The 15272-nt window shown below is 39.1% G+C and overlaps 1 long non-coding RNA gene across 1 annotated transcript in view; it reads left to right on the top strand.

Annotated features, from left to right (window-relative positions):
* Positions 1 to 389: 389 nt before the first annotated feature.
* Positions 390 to 15272, top strand: part of LOC131401618 (uncharacterized) — a 37913-nt gene continuing 23030 nt past the window's right edge. The window contains exon 1 of the long non-coding RNA XR_009217799.1: positions 390 to 513. This is a non-coding gene — a long non-coding RNA (uncharacterized LOC131401618). The remainder of the gene's footprint in view (positions 514 to 15272) is intronic.

Genomic DNA, 15272 nt, shown 5'->3' with positions numbered 1-15272 from the left:
CTGATTTTTAAACTCATTGTTATATTTTTAATATATTTAATAAAATATTTTTAATGAGTTTTTAAATACTGTAATTAATCATGGATTGTTTCTACATGTTTTAACTGATGAATAATCCCACTCCGTGAGGTGGAACGTCTTACCTCGCTTCTCCCTGCACTTAGTGATCAGTAGTCTCTTCATATCCCCTCTTCCAGATCATCCTCCTCACGGGGACCCCGAGGCACAGAAGCCCTTCAGGAAAATACAGCAACAGCAGGAAGAGGAAAGTCTGAGCAGCAGCAGTGACCTCACAGTTGCCGTAAGTGAAGATGGTCTGATTTTAGAGAGTCCAGAACCACAGCCAAATCCCAGTGACAAGATGGAGGGAGAAGATGGAATAGAGGCCTTAAAATTAATCCACTCTGAGCAAGAAAGAGGTGCCCTATCCACCGAAAAACATAATTGTATTTTGCAAACTCTAAGCTCTCCTGATTCAAAAAAGGAATCCTCCACTAACTCACCAACAAGAGAGTAAGCCATTGAATTTTTTTTTTACTATTCTGTTTTTAATTATAGACATTTTTAGAGATCATTCCACTGGGAATGTATTGTCGAACACTCAGTCATGAATGTATAAGTTCCTTACTCATAAATAATCTCTTAGCAAAGGTCTAATTTGCTTTCTTTTCTTTTTTTATAAAATAGCTTTAAAAGTCTGAATATCATTGAAATCATGGTGATTTGCAGTTTATAATTATATCCAAACAATCCCTGGTTAATTCATAAGTCATTCCCCCCACCCCTACCCTCCAGCCTTTTAAGAAAACAAATCATTTTGAAGTTGTGGTAACACAGAAGGTGACAAACGGTTAAACTTACTAGGAATTCAGCTTTAGAGGCTAGGAACTTTGTATCTAATTAATTTGCTTAATCCTAATATCCCTTGCCATGGTGTCATTTTTGTCATACGATTAAATATGAGTTAATAAGTTCTTCTAAGTGTATATCTAAGCCAGCTTTCCTTTTCTGAATGTAAATATGAGGACACTGGAATCTTTAATGTTAAATAGGAACAACATCAGTGTTATACATTTTGAGCACTTATTATAATATCCAACTCATGAAAGCTCATGTATAATTTTTTATTATTGATTGGAGGTACTAGGTGGAATTGTGTAGAAAACATGGAAACTGTTGAAAACCAATTCTGCAATGAAAAATAACTCTAATAGCATCAAATCTCTTTTAGGAGTGGAAGGAACCTACGTAACAAACTAAGGTAGATCTCACCTTTTAAAAATGAGGAAATCAAGGCTAGGGGCATAGGAATGACACGGAGGCCGTTGGGGCAGACCTTCCATACAGCCTGCCTCCCCAACCCACATGCCACCACTAGAATTTTCTGTTACACTGTGATGCCATCACTCTTTCTTTCCAACAGTCCCAGCAACAGTGAAAAGCCAAGTGGGCATCCTTGTATATGAGGGGATATGTTCTCTTTTAGAGCAGCGTTGCACCTTTAATGTATTGCCTCTTACCATTCATTATCTACTTATGGTGAAAATTTTAATTTATAGTCTGATTGACTTTAAAGTGATGTTCAAGAAATATTTATTAATAGCACATCCAAGTACAAAGTACTTGTACTGTGGATGGAAGAACCAACATGGTTCCTGTCATTGGGAAATTTGATTTATTAGAGTGGCAAGCCAAATGGATTTTTTTGTGTGTGTGTGAGGAAGATCGGCCCTGAGGTAACATCTGCCAATCCTCCTCTTTTTGCTGAGGAAGACTGGCCCTGGGCTAACATCCATGGCCATCTTCCTCCACTTTATATGGGACGCCGCCACAGCATGGCTTGACAAGTGGTGCGTCAGTGCGCGCCCGGGATCCAAACCAGCGAACCCCGGGCCGCCGCAGCGGAGCGCATGCACTTAACCGCTTGTGCCCCCGGGCTGGCCCCCCATTGGATTTTTCTAGTAAGAATACTCCTCTCGTCAAAGAGGTACAGGTATTATATACTACATCATCAGAAACTTTATTACTAGAGATAGAATGTATCTGTTTTGGGTTTCGTATTTGTAGGCTTCTTTTTATAGCAATTCATTGGACAAGTAAGTAGTTTGGTGGATTAACTGGGGGACTAGCGTACTTACCCAGGACTCAGGCTTTTTCTGAGATGAAAAAAGTTGGGTATGTGTATAGAATTAAGAATGTTCTCTCTCTCCTTCTCCTATATGACTGACTTTTTCCTATGATCTTAAAGGCAAGTTCCTCAGAATTTTGGGATATAGTTTTCCAAAATTTGTTAGAAAATATGGGCATTTGGGGAATTTTTGAATAGTTTGTCCTAATGGAATGGTCCCAGAATGAAAGGTCAGTCAGCAATGGTTGTTTTCTGTCTGTTACCAAATTTGAGCCCATTGATTTTTCTGTGGTAAAATTACTTCCCAGGGGCCGGCCCTGTGGCTTAGCGGTTAAGTGCGCGCACTCCGCTGCTGGCGGCCCAGGTTCGGATCCCAGGCGCACACTGACGCACCGCTTCTCGGGCCATGCTGAGGCCGTGTCCCACGTACAGCAACTAGAAGGATTTGCATCTATGACATACAGCTATCTACTGGGGCTTTGGGGGAAAAAATAAATAAATAAATAAACAAAACAAAACAAAAAAGTACTACCCAGGAATAGGTTGAAGGTGGTTTAAATGATCCTGGTTAACCTGCTGACATCCTCACCGCTTTTGAGGCGCTGCGTTCTCTTATTTCCTCTTTAGCATGAGCTCTTCTCCTTGCTCTGAGGGTTAATTATTCATCTGAGACTATAGTGTCATATTTACAGAGCTAATACTATGACCTCAAAGGTTCATTATCTCAGTTTACTTTAGGGTCTGTTGGGGGCCTGGAGAAAAGTCACTTGAATGAATTTTAGTTAACAAAGATCGAGAGATGGGACAAAGGAAGACACATAGAAGGATCTGAACAGGAAAGCGGAACCTCTGATTTGATGAGAATGATGATAGATACTATGTTTGAGCACATCTATGTGCCAGCTGAGTTGCTGACCTTGAACATAAAACTTGGTCTTAAGCTTCCTGGCAGTGAAGGGAAAATAGATGTGCAGTATGCAGCGTAGTTTCCATCTGAGGAGAAAAGTGAAATCAAGGGTGACTTTTGGTGGTGTTTTCTCTTGTTTTTTGTTTGTTTTATTTAAAAAAACTTTTTAACAGCTTTATTGAGATATAATTCACGTACCATACAATCCACCCATTTAAAGTGTATAATTCAAGAGTTTTTGGCATATTATATTATTAATATTTAAATGCTGTGTTAAAATGTATATAACAAAATTTTCCATTTTTAAGTGTACAATTTAGTGACGTTAATTATGTTCATGATATTGTACAACCATCACCACTACCTATTTCCAAAACTTTTTTGTCCCCCTTCTATATTTGTCCTTTTGGTCTATTTCAATTCACATAACATTTTCAAGATTCATCCATGTTGTAGCAGGTATCAGAACTTCATTCCTTTTTAGGCTAAATAATATTCCAGTGTATGGATATACCACATTTTGTTTATCCATTCATCTGTTGATGGACATATGGATTGCTTCTCTGTTTAAAAGCCAAGCATCTTTGAGAAGGTTCATGACCCACCCCCATGGATATTTCCAGATAATTGAAGACCAGCTTGTGCTTCCTGCACAGTTCCTTCATTGCAAGCTATAATTCACATTTCTCACAAGGAAGCATACTAGAATGAAGCTGAGTAAAAGCAATGTTGTTAAAAAGGAGGACCTTGAATCTCATTGTTAAAGAGTAGTTTGCTGCAAACATTGGTACAAAGCTCCATGACCTAAAACAGCAGACATTTATTATTTTTCAGGTGCCAGGTGGTTGGCCCAGTGTCATTTGGGGCTACAAGAATTATTTGGCCAGATGTCCCTTATCGTCCAGTAGAGTAGTCCAACCTCAGTCACCTGGTGGTGGTAGCAGGGTTCCCAGCACAGCAAGAAGGCAAGCCCCAGTGCACAAATGCTTTAAAGTGTCTGCTTGTGTCAGGTTTGCTCATGTCCCATTGGCTAAAGAAAGTCACAGGACCCAGCCTAGAGTCAAGAGGTGAAAAAATATAATCCACCTCTTGATGGGATGAGTGGCAAAGTCACATTGCAAATGATTGCACACAGGAATGAGAAGATTACGGTTGCTTTTTGCAATCCACCACAGTACTTGAGGACAAATTCAAATGAAGATAACCTCAGTGTGAGTCAAAAGGGTCAGGAAAGGTTTTATCCCGGGGTGTTGATGCAGCATCTTGAAGGCTGTAAAGGCTTGAATAAGAAGGAGGAGGGAAAGGAGTGAATGAGGTCTGGAGGAAGAGTGCAAGAAGGAATGCAGATACAGAGAACACAAAGGGCGTGGGAGGGCAGAGCAAAGCGTCTGACTAAGGGCTCATTGAGCAGGGCTTGTTGGAGTAAAGGTTTAAAATGTTGCCTGGGTCATGTTTGAGAAAGACCTTGAATATCAGGGTAAAGAATTTAAAGTTCCTTCTCTGTGTTTTCCAGAACTATTGAAGGTTATTTTAAGAGAAGAGTGGTATGGTGAGTAACTTGATTTAGGAGAATTAATCTGACATCATTAGTTTCATCAGGATTAATTGTATACACTGGTGGGCAGAATTCTGAGATGGCCCCTGAGGTTCCTGCCCCCTGATGTACACTCTGTATAATCCCCTCACTTTGCGTGCGGGCAGGACTGTGAGTTTGAAGGATTTCCTTTCTGTGATTAGGCTATGTTACGTGACAGAGGTGAAGAATTTTGCAAACATAATGAAAGTCCCCAAATCAGTTGACTTTGAGGTAATCAAAAAGGAATTGTTTGGGGTGGGCCAGACCTAAACAGATCAACCTTTAAAAGGGACTGGGCACTTACTGAAATCAGATTCAAAGCAGCTGAGATACTCTCCTGTTCACCTGAAGAAGCAAACTTGCCATCTTGTGACGAAGGCCACGTGGCAGACGATGGTATGTGCCCTGTGGGAGCTGAGGGCCTCAGTCCTATAGCCACGAGGACCTGAATTCTGCCAACAACCAGTGAACTTGGAAGAGGACCCTGAGCTTTAAATGAGATTGCCTATGAGGAGATGATAAAGATTAAATGAGATCATAAGGGTGAAGCCGTTATCCAATAGGGCTGGTCTCTTAAAAGAAGAGGAAGAGACACCAGAGCTTTCTTTCTCTGCCATGTGAGGACACAGTGAGAGGTGGCCATCTGCAAGTCTCACTAGGAACCAAATCAGCTGACACCTTGATCTTGGACTTCCCTGCCTCTAGAATTGCAAAAAATAAATTTTTGTTGTCTAAATCACCCAATTTGTGATATTTTGTTATGGCAACCTGAGCAGACTAATAAACCTGGCTAGAGGTTTATCCATTTTGTTGGGTTTTTCCCCAAAGAACCAGCTTTTTGTCTTTTGATTTTCTTTATTGTTTGCCTATTTTCAATTTCATTGGTTTCTGCTCTAAATTTTATTACTTCTTTTCTTCTGCTCACTTTGAATTTAATTTGCTCTTCTCTTTTCTAGTTTCCTAAGGTGGGAGCTTAGATTATTGACTTTTAGAGCTTTCTTCTTTTCTAATGTGTGCATTCAGTGCTATAAATTTCCCTGGAAGCACTGCTTTCACTGCATCCCACAAATTTTGATAAGTTGTATTTTCATTTTCGTTCAGTTGAAAATATTTTTAAATTTCTTCTGAGACTTCCTCTTTTACCCATGTGTTTAGGAGTGTGTTGTTTAATCTCCAAATATTTTGAGATTTCCTAGCTATATTTCTGTTATTGATCTCAGTTTAATTCTGTTGTGGTCTGAGAACATACTTTCTATGACTTCTGTTCTTGTAACTTTGTTGAGGTGTGTTTTATGGCCCAGAATGTGGTTTGTCTTAGCAAACTTTCCATGTGACCATGTGTATTTTGCTGTTGTTGGGTGAAGTATCTTATAAATGTCGATTAGATCCAATTTAATGGTGCTATTCAGTTGAGCTATATCCTTGCTGCTTTTTACCTGCTGGATATGTTAGTCACCGACAGAGGTGACTAAATATTCAACTATAATAGTGGCTTTATCTATTTCTCCTTGCAGTTCTATCACTTTTTGCCTGTGTATTTCAATGCTCTGTTGTTAGGTGCATACACTTTAAGGATTTTTGTGATATTCCTAGGTGTAGATTTTTTGGGTAATTATCCTACTTGGTGTTCTCTGAGCTTCCTGGATCTGTAGTTTGGTGGTATATGTTGTTAACTTCGGAAAATTCTTAGCCATTATTACTTCAAATATTCCTTCTGCTCCTTTCTCTCTTTCTCCTCCTTCTGGTATTCCCATTACTTGTATGTTACACCCTTTGTAATTATCCTACAATTCTTGGATGTTCTGTCCCATTTTTTTTTCATTCTTCCTTCTCTTTGCATTTCAGTTTGGGAAATTTGTACTGACATATCCTCAAGCTCACTGATTCTTTCCTCAGCTATGTCCAGTCTATTGGTGAGCCCCTCATAGATGGTCTGTTTTGAGTTTGATGTTTAGTTTTTTGGTTTTGAAATTATGTAGACCATTTAAAATTAATTATTTTTTATAAACCCCTGTATTAAAGAACCAAACTGTTCTCTCTTCTAGTTATAGTACCTTAGTTGAAAATCCCATTTTGTAATTCCATTTTGAGTCAACCAAAATTTCCTGAATACCTAGTAGGCCCAAAGCTCTGTACTGTGAGGTATGGGGTTGTAGCAATCTGAAATATGGCTGCAAATTCTTCAACACTCCTCTTATTAAAAGATGGGATCTCTCTCCCCTTCCCTTGAATATGGATGGGCTTATGACTGCTTCAACCAAATAGAGCATGGTAGAATTGATCCTCTATGACTTCCAAAGTTGAGTTATAAAAGGCCGTGCAGTTGCCACTCTTTTTGCTGGAACATGTGTTCTTGGAACCCTGAACCACCATGTAAGAAGTCTGACTATTCTGAGACTGCCGTGGTAAAGAAATTATGTGTAGGTGCTCTAGACTGTGGTCCCAGCTGTGCCCATCCTTGCAGCTATCCCCTCCAAAGTACCAGACATGTAGGCTAAGCCTTCTTGGACCCTCTACCAAGTGCATCCACCAGCTGATATCACTGAATAACCTCTCTCAATAATACCTAAAACAGAAGAATCCACTCAGCCAAGCCCTGACTGATTTTCTGATCCACAAAGTCATTAGATATAATAAAATGGTGGTTTTTTTTTTTTTATTATTGTTTTGTGTGTGTGTGTGTGTGTGTAAGGAAGATCAGCCCTGAGCTAACATCCATGCCAATCCTCCTCTTTTTGCTGAGGAAGACTGGCCCTGAGCTAACATGCATGCCCATCTTCCTCTACTTTATATGGGATGCCGCCACAGCATGGCCTGACAAGTGGTGCGTGGTACCCACCCGGGATCCAAACCCAGGCTGCCAGCAGCGGAGAGTGCACACTTAACCACTACACCACGGGGCCGGCCCCAAAATGGTTGTTGTTTTAAGCTACAAAGCTTTGGGGTAGTTTGTTACGAGTCTATAGATAGCTAGTATAGGACTTTGTTCATTTAACATTAAATATTTACTGAGTGCCTACTCTGTCCCAGGCACTACTCTTGCTCTTATGGTATTTATGATCATGCGTGTGGAGGGGAGGAAGAAAACACAAACCAATAAACAATCTGTGTGAAAATATTATGACAAAGAACGAGCAGGTTAAGTGCATAGAGAATGCATAGATGCAATTTAGTGTAGGATACTCAGGGAAAGTCTCTGTGGTGATTTGACATTTGAGAGGAGATCTAAAGTGAGTGAGAGTAAGCCACATTAAATTGTACCCATGCCTTCTCTGTCTATTTAACCTGCTTTATTCTTTGTTACCTTAATTTTCACCCTGGTGTATTTGTTTGTTTATCAATTTATGTTTCATTTCTCTCCTTCAGTGTCTTGGAGATGAGTGGGATATATCTTGAGGAAGAGAATACCATGCAGCAGGAACAGCAAGTACAGAGGCCCTCTAGTGGCAGCATACGTGGTGTTTCTAGGAACAGCAAAGAAGCCAGTGCAGCTGGACCACAACAGGTGAGTGAGGAAGGTAGGAGATGGAGTGAGAGAAATATCAGTGGGCCACATCACAAAGGGTCTTGTAGGCTGTAGGAAGAACTTTGGATTGTGCTTCAAGGGAGGTGAAGAACCACTCTGGCTGCTTAATGGAAAATGAACTGTAGGGGACAGGGTGGGAGCAAGGAGACCTGTTTAGAGAATATTACAGTAATCTAGGGAGTAGGTGGTGGTGCCTTGGGTCAGGGTGGCAGCAGTGAGAAGTGTCAAATTCTGGATATACATATATTTTTTGTGTTTAAAAAAAAATACAGGGCCGGCCCCGTGGCTTAGCGGTTAAGTGCGCGCGCTCCGCTGCTGGCGGCTCAGGTTCAGATCCCGGGCGCGCACTGACGCACCGCTTCTCCGGCCATGCTGAGGCCACGTCCCACGTACAGCAACTAGAAGGATGTGCAACTATGACATACAACTATCTACTGGGGCTTAGGGGGGGAAAAATAAATAAATAAAATAAAATAAAATAATACATAACATGAGATCTATCCTCTTAACATTTTTTAAGACTTTATTTTTTGGAACAGTTTTAGGTTCACAATAAAATTAAGAATTAGGTACAGAGATTTCCTATATACCGCCTGCCCCTACACATACATAGCCTCCCCCATCATCAATATCCTACACCAGAGTGGTACATTTGTTACAACTGATGAACCTGCATTGACACATCATAATCACCCAAAGTCCACAATTTATATTACAATTCACCCTTGGTATTGTACATTCTATGAGTTTGAACAATGTATAATGACATGTATCCATCATTATAGTATCATAAAGAGTATTTTCACTGCCCTAAAAATCCTGTGTGCTCTACCTATTCATACCCCCACCCCCACCCCCTGCTAACTACTGATCCTTTACAGTTTATAGTTTTGGCTTTTCCAGAATGTCATATTCTTGAAATCGTATAGTATGTAGCCTTTTCAGATTGGGTTCTTTCACTTAGTAATATGCCTTTGAGGTTCCTCCGTGTCTTTTTGCGGCTTGATAGATCATTTCTTTTTAGTGCTGAATAATATTATGTTGTCTTGATGTACTGCAGTTTATCCATTCACCTACTGGAGGACATCTTTGTGACTTCCACATTGTTGGCAATTATGAATAAAGCTGCTGTAGACATCCATGTGCAGGTTTTTGTGTGGATGTAAGTTTTCAGTTCATTTGGGTAAATACCAAAGAGTGCAATTGCTGGATTGTTTGGTAAGACTATGTTTAGTTTTATAAGAGGCTCCCAAACTGTCTCCCAAAGTGGCTGTACCATTTTGCATTCCCATCAGCAATGAATGAGAGTTCTTGTTTCTATAATCCTTGTTAGCATTTGTTATTGTCAGTTTTTCTGGATTTTAGCCATTCTAATAGGTATGTAATGATATCTTCTTGTTTTAATTTGCAGTTCCCTAATGACATATGATGTTGAGTATCTTTTCATATGCTTATTTACCATCTGTATATCTTCTTTGGTGAGGTGTCTGTTCAGATCTTTTCCCGTTTTTTAATTGGGTTATTCATTTTCTTATTGTTGAGTTTTAAAGAGCTCTTTGTATATTTTGGATATAAGTCCTTTATCAGATGTGTCTTTTGCAAATATTTTCTCCCAGTCTGTGGCTTGTCTTCTCATTCTCTTGATGTTATCTTTTGCAGAGCATAAGTTTTTTAATTTTAACGAAGTCTAGCTTATTAGTTATTTTGTTCGTGGATCATGTCTTTAGTGTTGTGTCTAAAAAGTCATCACCAGGGCCGGGCCCGTGGCTTAGCGGTTAAGTGCGCGCACTCCGCTACTGGCGGCCCGGGTTCAGATCCCGGGCGTGCACTGACGCACTGCTTCTCTGGCCATGCTGAGGCTGCGTCCCACATACAGCAACTAGAAGGATGTGCAACTATAACATACAACTATCTACTGGGGCTTTGGGGAAAAAAAAAAAAAAGGAGGAGGATTGGCAATAGACGTTAGCGCAGAGCCGGTCGTCCTCAGCAAAAAGAGGAGGATTAGCGTGGATGTTAGCTCAGGGTTGATCTTCCTCAGAAAAAAATAAAAAATAAATAAACAAATAAAAAGTTATCACCATACCCAAAGTCATCTAGACTTTCTCCTATGTTATCTTCTAGGAGTTTTATAGTTTTATATTTTACATTTAGGTCTGTGATCCATTTTGAGTTAATTTTTGTGAAGGGTATAAGATCTGTGTCTAGATTCATTTTTGTTCATGTGGATATCCCGTTCCAGCACCATTTATTGAAAAGTTAACATTTTTACATGTACAGTACAATATTGTTAACTGTAAGCACACTGTTGTATACCATATCCCTAGAACTTTTTCATCTTGAACGACTGAAACGTCATACTCATTGAACAGTAAATCCTCATTTCCCTCTTCCCCCAGCCCCTGGCAACCGCCATTCTACTTTCTACTTCTATGAATTTGACTACTTCAGATATTTCATATAAGTGGAACCAACCAGTGTTTGTCCTTCTGTGACTGACTTCTTTCGTGTAGCATGATGTCCTCAAGGTTCATCCATGTTGTAGCATCTGACAGGATTTCCTTCTTTTTATGGCTAAATAATATTCCATTGCATTTATATACTACATTTTCTTTATCCATTCATCTGTCGATGACATTTAGTTTGTTTCCCCCTCTTGGCTATAATGCTGCAGTGAATAATGCTGCAGTGAACATGGGAGTGCGGCTATGTCTCTGAGATCCTGATTTCAGTTCTTTTGGATAAATACCCAGAGTGAGATTGCTGGATCATATGGTAGTTCTATTTTTAATTTTTTGAGGAACTTCCATGCTGTTTTCCATAGCGGCTGCAACATTTTACACTCCCACTAATAGTGCACAGGGTTCCAGTTTTTCCACATCCTCAACAATACTTGTTATTTTCTTTTCTTTCTTTTTTTTTTTTAATAATGGCCATCCTAACAAGTATGAAGTGATATCTCATTGTGGTTTTGATTTGCATTTCCCCAATGATAAGTAATGTTAAGCATCTTTTCATATACCTGTTGGCCATTTATATATCGTCTTTTGAGAAATATGTATTCAAATCCTTTCTCCATTTTTTAATCAGGTTATTTGGTTTTTTGCAATTGAGTTGTTAGAGTTCCTTTTGTATTTTGGATGTTAACCTCTTATCAGATATATGGTTTGCAGATATTTTTCCCATTCTGTAGGTTGCCTTTTCACTCTGTTGATTGTTTCCTTTGCTGTGTAGAAATTTTCTAGTTTGATGTAGGCCCACTTATCTATTTTTGCTTTTGTTGCCTGTGCTTTTGATGTCATATTTAAGAAATCATTGCTAAGACCAATGTCAGGCAGGTTTTCCCCTATGTTTTCTTCTAGGAGTTTTACAGTTTCAGGTCTTACGTTTAAGTTGATTTTTAAGTCTATTTTGAGTTGATTTTTGTGTATAGTGTAAGATAAGGGTCCAGTTTTATTCTTTTGCACGTGAATAACAGCACCATTTGTTGAAGAGACTATCTTTTCCCCATTGTGCCTCCTTGATGCCCTTGTCAAAGATCAGTTGACTATATATATGTGGATTTATTTCTGGGTTTCTGTTCTGTTCCATTTGTCTGTGTGTCTGTGTTTATGCCAGTACCATACTGTTTTGATTATTGTAGCTTTGTAATATGTTTTGCAATCAGTAGATGTGACTCCTCCAGCTTTGTTCATTTTCTCCATGTTATTTTGGCTATTCAGAGTCCTTTGTGGTTCCATATGAATTTTAGGATTGGTTTTTCTATTTCTGTGAAAAATGCCATTGGGATTTTGATAGGGATTGCATTGAATGTGTAGCTCACTTTGGATAGTGTGAACATTTTAACAATATTAAATCTTCCAATCCATGAATATGAGATATCTTTCCATTTGTCTGTGTCTTCTTTAATTTCTTTCAGCTATGTTTTGTAGTTTTTAATGTACAAGTCTTTTGCCTCCTTGGTTAAATTTATTCCTAAGTATTTTATTCTTTTTGATACTATTGTAAATGGGATTGTTTTCTTTGGATTGTTATGTAGAAATACAACTGATTTTTGTATGTTGATTCTGTATCCTGCAACTTTACTGAATCATCAGAATATAAATGCACTTTAAAGCCGTGGACCCTGAGAAGAACATTAGGCAATGAGTGTGAATAGGAAAGCAGCCCAAGGCCTGGCTCCACATTCAAGGTCAGGAAAATGAGCAGGAAACAGCAAAGGAGTTTGAGGCGAAGCTGCAGGGAAGAATCAAGAGAACCGAGAAGAAGTTGTGCTGCAGATGCCAAGTGGAGTATTTCAAGTGAGGTTTAGAAGGATTAAATAACCTTAGAGGTGCAGCTAGCATTCGAACTGACAGCCGGATGCCAGAATTCATGCTCTTAATTTCTGTGCTCTACCATGCAAATCACAATCATAATGGTGATGTACCCTTCAATAGCACCCACTCTGTGCCAGGCACTGTTGTGAAGAGCTTTGTTTATAATAATCCATTTAGTCCTATCATCATTACCCTTTTACAAAGGAGAAAACTGAGACACAGAGAAGTTATGTTCAAAGTCACAAAGTGGCTCAGTGTACTTTGAGCTCGGCCGTCTGGGTCCAGAGTCTGTATTCTTAACTGATACCCTGGGCTGGTTCCCAGTAACTCTCTACTGCCTAAAAAACTGGAATATCAGAGATAATATTTCATTAGGTTGAATAAGGAAGCTCCAGAAGCAAATTAGATTATTTAATTAGGAAAAGAAAAGAAAACTAAGCGGTGGCAATTTGACCTTTTGCTCTGTCCGTATTGATTTTTGTGCCTTCCAGCCTCAAATAAGCTGAGGAAGTGCTGTGTGCCCTTCTTCAAGCTGAGCAAAGCACTCGCAGAGTTGCTTTGTTCCTTCCCCCCTGGAGTATGGCTGACAGCAAAACGTAATGCTGCCTTTTACACTAAATAAATGAAAGCCTTGGTTTCTCACGGTCATAAAAATGTGATCACATGAAGTGAATCTCCTCTAGTGATTTTAATTTAGCCCCTCTTCAAAGTTAAATATGGGAAGGAGGTTCTTGCATCTGAAATTCTTGCATAAAACTGTGTTTCTTGTAGCATTTACCCGCAAGTCACTCTAAGCGGAGCTGGCAGCATGTTTATGGATTCAGTGTTCCTTCAGATGTGATGATGCCTTCAGGTGTCTGCTTCACTTGCTTTTTTTCTTCACCACTGTCTCTTGTTTTTCCTGGACCTGACCTCTGCCCCTCAACAAGTGGCCCCCTGAGCTTTTTCTTGCTGCCCCACAGATGATCGCTTTTGTTCCCAAAGTAAGGTTGTGCATTACACTTTTGAAAAGATAACCTGGTGCCAGCAGGTGGGGCTGTCAGTGTATCCCCTTCCTGTTCTGCCTGGCACTTCATGCCCCAGTCTTGCCTGTGCCTCTCCTGTTAGCTCACCTACTTTGATCTGAAAAATCTAAGACTTTCCTTATCTTTATTTTGGTTTAAATTTTTACAAGTCCAGAACCAGGCTTCCAAGAGGGCAGCAGTCCTCAGACCAGATGGTCAGCGAAGTAGGCATTAACTGTCACTCAGTGTCTGTACGGGAGATGTTAAAAGAAGTCTCCATTGACCGACCTGAACCTGGTTCCCCAGCCTTTCCCACCCTTCTCACCATAGGCTTCTGGCCTCAGTCAGAAGAGGTGGGTGCCCTAGAGCAAAGACAGGAGTCGGGGATACTGAGAACACCTGCAGAGGTTAAACCAGAGGAACTTTTAACATTTCTTGCAAGACAGGTGCACTGATGAAAATTCTCTCAATTTTTGTCTACTTTTTCCGTTTCTTAAATTCTTATACATATATTGATGTTTTCATTCATCTTGAGTCAATTTTGAAAATGTAGAGTGTACTAGAAAAATTTTCTAGTTTCTTAATACTTTTCTAAGTTTTCAAATTAGTGGGCAGCTTTTATATTTTACAATTTTTTTTCTTTTTTTCTTTTTTTTTTTTTCTGAGGAAGATCATCCCTGAGCTAACATCTGTTGCCAGTCTTCCTGTATTTTGGGTGTGGGTTACCACCACAGCATGGCTGCCGACAAGTGGTGTAGGTCCACGCCCGGGAACTGAACCTGGGCCGCCAAAGCAGAGCATGCCAAACTTAACCACTAGGGCACGGGGCTGGACCCTATATTTTAGAATTTTTACCGTGTCAATAATTATGTTTCTTTTTCATTCATAATTTTATGTCTGCCCAACTTTTTTCATCAATCAATCCTGCGTGAGATTTGTCTATTTTATTAATTTCTCCAAATAATCAGATTTCATCCTGTCTGTTGCTTTTTAAAAATCTCGTTTGTTTCTGTTATTATCTTTATTATTCCCTTTTTACTTTGCTTGGTTTTACCATGTGGTTTTTTTCTAACTGAGTTGAATGCCTAATTTTCAATCTTTCCCATTTTAGAACATATACTTCTGAGGCTTTAAATTTCCATGTAAGTACTGCTTGACTTGCACCCCACTGGTTTTGACAAATAATGCTATCACTCCCATTCAGTTTTAAGTATTTTAACATAATTATCTAAATGTTTATAATTATTATATCTTTTTCTTGACATAGGTATTATGTAAAATGATTTTTGGTTGTTTCTAAACATATTAGGGGAAAAGAGGATTCTCTTTTCATTATAGATTTCCAATTTTATCACATTGTTGGCAGAGAATGTATTCTGAACAACATCTGTCCTTTGGTCTTTGTTGATTGGCCATAGTAATGGCCAATTTTTATAAATGCCCATAATGCAAAAACATGTATATTCACTCTTCATTGGGTAGGGTTCTGTATGTTTCTGTTAGCTCGAGCTTAATAATTACATGATTCTAATCACCTATATATTTACTAATTTTTGTTTCATCTATAAGTTTCTGACCTTTCAAAATCTGTTGTTAATTAATATTTTTACTTTCTTTCCAGACAGTATAAGTACCTTAGAGACTGGATCTCCATTTCTTCCCCATGGGTCTGCTTCTGTTTTCTTTTCTTTCTCTCGCTTTTTAATCACTCTTGTCTTGTTTTTCTCAAATCTCTGGCAATTTTTGAATGGATATTGTGTAGGAGCATTTTGGGAGTGATTTGAGGACAAGGAAGTTTTCCTCCTCTAAAGA

This window comes from Diceros bicornis (assembly GCF_020826845.1).
Source record: "Diceros bicornis minor isolate mBicDic1 chromosome 12 unlocalized genomic scaffold, mDicBic1.mat.cur SUPER_12_unloc_1, whole genome shotgun sequence".
Taxonomy (NCBI): Eukaryota; Metazoa; Chordata; class Mammalia; order Perissodactyla; family Rhinocerotidae; genus Diceros; species Diceros bicornis.
This window is presented reverse-complemented; position numbering and strand designations above follow the sequence as displayed.